The sequence below is a fragment of the Cicer arietinum genome, unplaced genomic scaffold, assembly GCF_000331145.2.
Source record: "Cicer arietinum cultivar CDC Frontier isolate Library 1 unplaced genomic scaffold, Cicar.CDCFrontier_v2.0 Ca_scaffold_5784_v2.0, whole genome shotgun sequence".
Classification (NCBI taxonomy): domain Eukaryota; kingdom Viridiplantae; phylum Streptophyta; class Magnoliopsida; order Fabales; family Fabaceae; genus Cicer; species Cicer arietinum.
This window is the reverse complement of record NW_027339431.1, coordinates 3,451,416-3,460,892: the sequence shown is the minus strand read 5'-3', so window position 1 is coordinate 3,460,892 and position 9,477 is coordinate 3,451,416. Positions and strand designations below refer to the sequence as shown.

General features: G+C 35.6%; 1 pseudogene; it reads right to left on the bottom strand.

Moving 5' to 3' along the window:
• Positions 1-238: 238 nt before the first annotated feature.
• On the bottom strand, positions 239-4,082 carry LOC105851361 (uncharacterized; annotated as a pseudogene).
• Between the last annotated feature and the right edge of the window lie 5,395 nt (positions 4,083-9,477).

Genomic DNA, 9,477 nt, shown 5'->3' with positions numbered 1-9,477 from the left:
CTTGATAAGTTCAAGATGAATTCTCACAAGAACTCTAGAGAGCAAAGCCTCACAAAAATAAAATTCAAAATCTACCTTAAAAAAATAAGGGTTTGCCTTTTATAATGGCAACTCATAAAAAGTTCTCTAAATTTGGCCCAACTGAAATTTTTACAGTTACACCTAAATTTCTTATTAATTCAATCTATTACTTTAATTAAAACTAATATTAAAATTTGATAACACATAGATGGCGCCTTCATTCCTTAACTTCTTCAATTTGGGTTAAGCAATTGACTATCTTGGGCTTCCATTCTTCATGAATTGTACTTGCTACAAATAAAGTGGTTATCAAGTTATTTAGAACCTCTTTCGCCTTCTTTGACCTTGCTCTTGTCATTGGGGTTCCAAGACCTTGAATATTCTCTAGGCTTTCTTCCTTGGTTATGCATTCTATGTCCTCATCATTCCCTCCTTCTTGAACTGAATTTTCCCTCAAATGGCAATCTTTTTCAGCTGCATCATAAAGAGACAAATTAGCCACATTAAAAGTAGGACTAACACCATACTCACCTGAAAGATCTTTTTTGTAGGCATTATCGTTAATTTTGGACAACACTTGAAAAGGTCCATCTCCCCTTGGTTGAAGCTTAGATTTCCTTTGATAAGGAAACCTTTCCTTCCTTAAATGAACCCAAACCCAATCACCAGGTTCAGACACAACCTTTTTCCTTCCTTTATTAGCTTGTCGAGCATAGCTATCCACTTTCTTTTCAATTTGTGCCTTTACCTTCTCATGTAATTTTCGAACATATTCAACCTTAGCATTCCCATCCTTATGAATTAGAATAGAACTATTTGGCAAAGACATTAAATCAAGAGGGGTGAGAGGGTTAAAACCATAAACAATTTCAAAGGGAGAATAACGAGTAGTGCTATGAACAACCCTATTATAGGCAAACTCAACATGGGGAAAACATTCTTCCCATGTCCTAATATTCTTTTGGATTATAGCCCTTAGAAGAGAAGAAAGAGTTCGATTTACTACCTCAGTTTGGCCATCAGTTTGTGGGTGGCAAGTCGTGGAAAAAATAAGTTTAGTTCCAAGCTTACCCCAAAGTGTCCTCCAAAAGTGACTAATGAATTTAGTGTCTCGGTAACTCACAATGTTTATGGGTACACCATGAAGTCTAACTACTTCTTTAAAGAACAAATCTGCCACGTGACAAGCATCATCCACTTTTCTGCAAGGTATAAAGTGAGCCATCTTGGAGAATCTGTCCAAAATCCATAGAAATATCAATCCAAGGGGAGTTAGGTATTGGTAAAGGAGTATACAAACCATTAGGCATAACTTTAGACTTAGATTTCTTACAAACAATGCATCTTTCACACAATTTGTGTACATCACGTTTCATGTGTGGCCAATAAAAATGTTCATGCAACATGTCTAAAGTCTTTTGTACTCCAAAATGTCCCATTTCGGCACACATAACCTCTTTTCTTTAAATAAATAGCCATTATTCTTAAAATACCCATTTTGGGCAGCATGCACACAAGATTTATATATTTGAGAAAATTCGGGATCATGTTCATAAAATTTCTTAAAACCAATAAGCATAGTTTCAAGAGTAGAGAACAAAACATACCTTCTTGATAGTGCATCAGCAACAACATTTGACTTACCTTTTTGTGCTTGATCACGTACTGAAATTGCTCAAAAAATTTAACCCACTTGGCATGTCTCTTGTTGAGCTTACCTTGGCTCTTTAAATACTTCAATGATTTGTGATCACTATGTATTACACATTCCTTTGGTAAAAGATAGTGCTGCCATGTTTGTAGTGATCTCGCTAATGCATACAATTCTTTATCATATGTAGGGTAATTAAGGGAGTCACCATTAAGTTTCTCACTAAAATAAGCAATGGGATGCCCCTCTTGCATCAAAACAGCCCATATCCCCACATTTGATGCATCACATTCAAATTCAAAAGATTTAAAGAAATTAGGCAATGAAAGAATAGGTGCATGAGTCAATTTTTCTTTGAGGGTAGCAAATGCTTGTTCTTTTTTTTCACCCCATTTAAATCCCAAATTCTTTTTAATCACTTCATTTAAAGGTGAAACTAATGTAATTAAATCTTTAACAAACCTTCTATAGAAACTAGCTAAGCCATGAAAGCTTCTTACCTCGTTAACATTCTTAGGAGTTGGCCACTCCTGAATAGGTTTCACCTTTTCTTGATCAACCTGCACTCCGTGTGAGCTAATAACAAAACCAAGAAAAACTACATGATTTGAGTAATTTAGCGTTCTTTATGTATAAAAGAGAACTTATTTTTATAACCATCATGGTTGCTTTTCTTATCATACTGTCATGGCCTTCCAAGAAGTAAATGATAAGCCTCCATCGGAACTACATCACATATAACTGTATCCTCATACTTCCCAATAGAAAAATTCACTTCCACCTGCTCACTCACGATTTGCTCGCCTTCCTCACTAAGCCATTGAAGTTTGTATGGTTCTGGGTGGGGTTTAGTCACGAGGTTCAATTTTGATACCATTCTTGCACTTGCAACATTAGTGCAACTTCCTCCATCTATAATTAAAGAACATAACTTACCTTGGATGAGACATCGAGTATGAAAAATATTTTTCCTTTGTGTTTCATCTAAGTCTCTTGATTGGCTGCCCAACATTCTTCTAACCATAAACAAGTCTCCTCCTTCAGCAATTTCTTCCTCATTCTCTTCATCACTAGATGCAGCAGATTCAGAAGATGACTCGCTAGAAATATCTCCATTCTCCTTAAGCAACATGGTCTTCTTAGTTGGACATTCAGAAGCTATGTGACCTCTTCCCGAACATTTGAAACATTTAATTTCACTACTTTTTGTTTTCTTATGAGCATCACTGGATTTATTTTGAATTCTCTGAGGTGCAACCGTGGATGTGTTTGATGATGTACTTCCCTCCTTCTTATTTCTATCCTTCCAACTATAGGAGTTAAAGTTAGAAGAGTTCTTTCTGACACCTTTTCTTTTCAGTTGTTGTTCTACCTTAGTAGCTTGATGCACTAAGTCCTCCAACTCCACATAATTTTGCAATTCCACAACATCACTTATATCACTATTCAGCCCCTGTAAGAAACGTGCCATAGAAGCTTCCCTATCTTCACTAATATTTGCTCTAATTAAGCACACCTCCATCTCCTTATAATAATCATCCACACTTTTGCTACCTTGTGTGAGCCTTTGAAGCTTATTGTGAAGATCTCTTTTGTTTTCTTATGAGCATCATTGGATTTATTTTGAATTCTCTGAGGTGCAACCATGGATGTGTTCGATGAAGTACTTCCCTCCTTCTTATTTCTATCCTTCCAACTATAGGAGGTAAAGTTAGAAAAATTCTTTCTGACACCTTTTCTTTTCAGTGGTTGTTCTACCTTAGTAGCTTGATGCACCAAGTACTCCAACTCCACATAATTTTGTAATTCCACAACATCACTTATATCACTATTCAACCCCTGTAAGAAACGTGCCATAGAAGCTTCCCTATCTTCACTAATATTTGCTCTTATTAAGCACACCTCCATCTCCTTATAATAATCATCCACACTTTTGCTACCTTGTGTGAGCCTTTGAAGCTTATTGTGAAGATCTCTATGATAGTAAGAAGGAACAAATCTCTTCCGCATTAACCTCTTCATCTCCACCCAAGTATCCACCATTGGTTCTTCACATCTCACTCTTTCTTTTTGTAATTGGTCCCACCAAATGAGTGCATAATCAGTAAATTCCATGGCTGCCACCCTTACCTTCTTCTCTGCTGTGTAATTATTGCATGAAAATAGTTGTTCAATTTTCATCTCCCACTCAAGGTAGGTCTCCGGATCACTTTTTCCTTGAAAAGATGGTATTTTAAGCTTCACTCCCTCTATTCTATCTCCTCTACCACCACCTTCAGTTTCTCTTCTCCTCCTCCTACCTCCGTCATCGCCATAATTTTCTTGATTTTCTAACTGTTCAATTCTAGCATGTAAATCTTCAGTATGTTCCCTCAACATTCTTTGCATTTGAGCCGTTATAGCCTCCACTAACAATCTGTTGTTTACTCATGGAGGAGGGCTATCATCACCACCTATTCCTGTCATATGTTAAACAAAAAAAAGAAAACAAGTAAAGTGAAAAAAATAAAGGACCTCACCACACAGCTCACGTGTTTACACTCTTGACTTTGTCACTCGTGTTTCACTCAATTTGGCTTTTTTTATTTATAATGAATCCCTCTTGCCTTTTTCCACTCAATTGCTCTCTTCAATTTCTTAATTGAATCAACAAGAACTTTAATATTTGAACCCAAAAATCAGTATGAAGAATTTAGAGTAACACAAAGCAGTAGTAATGTGATTGGAAAATTAATCTAAGGAATTTTGTCAAACAGGTAGTGTGCACTACTTTTAATAATACTATTTTTTTGTATTTTTTTTTTTTGTATTCTTTTTTTGTTTGTATTTTATTTTTTGTATTTTTTTCAAGTAGCAGCAACACACCAATTAACTAAGAACACCAATTCAACAAAACAACACAACCAGCCATTTAAGTTTCACAAAAAAAATGCATAAACAAAATTTTCCACAACTCCAAACATAGAGACAATCTCTGGTACCAAATGATATGATCCTATTAGTCATGGTTCACTTTAAGGATCGTTCTAGGTCAGAAACTTACAGATTGGAGCCAAAAAAACGTATAGTTGGAGAATGCGATAAACAGCACAACGAAACTCTGAATCGAGCAATTCCAAAACGAGGTGAAAGATGACGTTCTGAAACACGAATTAGGCTGTTGAATCACCGGAAACAAGTATATAGAACTCGAGTTATGAACGCAGGTTACTGAACACAAAAATTGATAGAATTGGAGTATTAGGGTTTGATGTAAAGGAAACTCAAAATGATTATTCAGCAAAGAAACCATGAACAAAATAGCGCCACAATTTAGGGATTGATAAGCCAACAAGAACGCCACAAGGATTAACAACCTTGATAATTTCAAGATGAATTCTTTCAAGAAATCTAGAGAGCAAAGCATCACAAAAATAAAATTCAAAATCTGCCCTAAAAAAAATAAAGGTTTGCCTTTTATAATGGCAACTCCTAAAAATTTCTTTAAATTTTGCCCAATTGAAATTTTTACAGTTACACCCAAATTTCTTATTAATTCAGTGTATTACTTTAATTGAACCTAGTATTAAAATTTGATAACACATAGATGCCGCCTTCATCCCTTAACTTCTTCAATTTGGGTTAAGCAATTGACTATCTTGGGCTTCAATTCTTCATGAGTTGTACTTGCTTCAAATAAAGTGGTTATCAAGTTATTTAGAACCTCTTTCACCTTCTTTGACCTTGCTCTTGTCATTGGATTACCAAGACCTTGAATATCCTCTCGGCTTTCTTCCTTCGTTATGCATTCTATATCCTCATCATTGGATGCACAAGATTGGTTAAAAGCCCTAATTGAACTAGAATACACCTAGGGAGGACGAAAATGACCTAAATGTTCATCCAATGACAAAAACACACCTATTTGATGCACAAGATAGGTTAAAAACCCAAGTTGGACTAGAATACACCTAGGGAGGACGAAAACGACCTAAATGTTCCTCCAATGACACAAATGAACTTATTGGATGCACAAGATTGGTTAAAACCCCTAATTGGACAAAAATAAGCCTATGGAGGAAGAAAATTACCTAAATATTCATCCAATGACACAAACACACCTATTGGATGTACAAGATTGGTTAAAAACCCTAATTGGACTAGAATAAACCTAGGGAGGACGAAAAATACCTAAATATTCAATCAATGACACAAACGAACTTATTAGATGCACAAGATTGGTTAAAAACCGCGATTGGACAAGAATAAGCCTAGGGAGGACGAAAATAACCTAAATGTTTATCCAATGATACAAACACACCTTTTGGATGCACACGATGGGTTAAAAACCCTAATTGGACTAGAATAAACCTAGAAACGACGAAAATGTCCTAAATGTTCATCCAATGAAACAAACACGCCTATTGGATGCACAAGATTGGTTAAAAACCCTAATTGGACAAGAATAAGCCAAGGGAGGACGAAAATGACCTAAATGTTCATCCAATGACACAAACACACCTATTGGATGCACAAGATTGGTTAAAAACCCTAGTTGGACAAGAATAAGTCTAGGGAGGACGAAAATGACCTAAATGTTCATCCATTGACAAAAACAAACCTATTGGATGCACAAGATTGGTTAAAAAACCTAATTGGACAAGAATAAGCCTAGGGAGGAAGAAAATAAACTAAATGTTCATCCAATAACACACCTATTGGATGTACAAGAATGGGTAAAAATCCTAGTTGGACAAGAATAAGTCTAGCAAGGACGACAATGACCTAAATGTTCATCCAATGACACAAATAAACTTATTGGATGTACAAGATTGGTTAAAAACCCTAATTGGACTAGAATATACCTAGGGAGGACAAAAGTTAATCCAATGACACAAAGGAACTTATTGGATGCACATAATTGGTTAAAAACCCTAATTGGACAAGAATAAACATAGGAAGAACGAAAATGACCTAAATGTTCATCCAATGACACAAACACACCTATTGGAAGCACAACATTGGTTTGAAACCTTAATTGGACTAGAATAAACCTAGGGACGACGAAAATGACCTAAATCTTCATACAATGACACAAACACACCTATTGGATGCAGAAGATTGGTTAAAAACCTTAATTGGACAAGAATAAGCCTAGGGAAGAAGTAAATAATCTAAATGTTCATCCAATGACACAAACACACTTATTAGATGCAAAAGATTGGTTAAAAACCCTTATTGGACTAGAATAAATCTACGAAGGACAAAAATGATCTAAATGTTCATCCAATGACACAAATGAACATATTGGATGCACAAGATTGGTTAAAAATTGGGGTTCGACATCAACAAACCTAGGGAGCACGTAAATGACCTAAATATTCATACAGTGACACAAATGTTCATCCAATCCCACAAACACACCTATTGGATGGACAAGATTGGTTGAAAACCGTAGTTGGACAAAAATAAGTCTAGGAAGGACAAAAATGACCTAAATGTTCATCCAATGACACAAACACACCTATTGGATGCACAAGATTGGTTAAAAACCCTAATTGGACAAGAATAAGTCTATGGAGAACGAAAATGACCTAAATATTCATCCAATGACACAAAAACACCTATTGGATGTACAAGATTGGTTGAAAACCTTAATTGGACAAGAATAAGCCTAGGAAGGACGAAAATGACTTAAATGTTCATCCAATGACACAAACACACCTATTGGATGCACAAGATTGGTTAAAAACCCTAATTGGACAAGAATAAGCCTAGGGAGGGTTAAAATGACCTAAATATTCGTCCAATAACACAAACACACCTATTGGATGCAAAAGATTGTTTGAAAACCTTAATGTGACAAGAATAAGCCTAGAAAAGACGAAAATGACCTAAATGTTCATCCAATGACACAAAAACACCTATTGGATGCACAAGATTGGTTAAAAACCCTTATTGGACAATAATAAGCCTAGGGAAGAAGTAAATAACCTAAATGTTCATCCAATGACACAAACACACTTATTAGATGCACAAGATTGGTTAAAAACCCTTATTGGACTAGAATAAACCTACGAAGGACGAAAATGACCTTAATGTTCATCCAATGACACAAATGAACATATTAGATGCACAAGATTGGTTAAAAATTGGGATTCGACATCAACAAACCTAGGGAGCACGTAAATGACCTAAATATTCGTCCAATAACACAAACACACCTATTGGATGCACAAGATTGGTTAAAAACCCTAATTGGACCAGAATAAACCTAGGGAGGACGAAAATGACCTAAATGTTCATGCAATGACACAAAAAAAACTATTGGATGCATAAGATTGGTTAATACCCTAATTGGACAAGAATAAGCCAAGGAGGACGAAGATCACCTAAATGTTCATCCAATCCCACAAACACACCTATTGGATGGACAAGATTGGTTGAAAACCCTAGTTGGACAAAAATAAGTCTAGGAAGGACAAAAATGACCTAAATGTTCATCCAATGACACAAACACACCTATTGGATGCACAAGATTGGTTAAAAACCCTAATTGGACAAGAATAAGTCTATGGAGAACGAAAATGACCTAAATGTTCATCCAATGACATAAAAACACCTATTGGATGCACAAGATTGGTTGAAAGCCTTAATCTGACAAGAATAAGCCTAGGAAGGATGAAAATGAGTTAAATGTTAATCCAATGACACAAACACACCTATTTGATGCACAAGATTTGTTAAAAACCCTAATTGGACAAGAATAAGCCTAGGGAGGATGAAAATGACCTAAATATTCGTCCAATAACACAAACACACCTATTGGATGCAAAAGATTGTTTGAAAACCTTAATGTGACAAGAATAAGCCTAGGAAAGACGAAAATGACCTAAATGTTCATCCAATGACACAAACACACCTATTGGATGAAAAAGATTGGTTAAAAAAACTAGTTGGACATGAATAAGTCTAGGGAGTACGAAAATGACCTAAATTTTCATCCAGTGACACAAACACACCTCTTGGATGCCCAAGATTGGTTAAGAACCCTAATTGGACAAGAATAAGCCTAGGGAGGATGAAAATAAACTTAATGTTCATCCAATAACACAAACACACCTATTGGATGCACAAGATTGGTTAAAAATCCTACTTGGACAAAAATAAGTCTAGGAAGGACGACAATGACCTAAATGTTCATCCAATGACACAAACACACCATTTGGAAGCACAACATTGGTAAATGTTCATCCAATGACACAAATGAACTTATTGGATGCACAAGATTGGTTAAAAATCCTACTTGGACAAAAATAAGTCTAGGAAGGACGACAATGACCTAAATGTTCATCCAATGACACAAATGAACTTATTGGATGCACAAGATTGGTTAAAAATCCTACTTGGACAAAAATAAGTCTAGGAAGGACGACAATGACCTAAATGTTCATCCAATGACACAAATGAACTTATTGGATGCACAAGATTGGTTAAAAATCCTACTTGGACAAAAATAAGTCTAGGAAGGACGACAATGACCTAAATGTTCATCCAATGACACAAATGAACTTATTGGATGCACAAGATTGGTTAAAAACCCTAATTGGACAAGAATAAGCCTAGGGAGGATGAAAATAAACTTAATGTTCATCCAATAACACAAACACACCTATTGGATGCACAAGATTGGTAAAAAAAACCCTAATTGCACTAGAAAAAACCTACGGACAACGAAAATGACCTAAATGTTCATCCAATGACACAAATGAACATATTGGATGCACAAGATTGGTTAAAAACCCTAATTGGACTGGAATAAACCT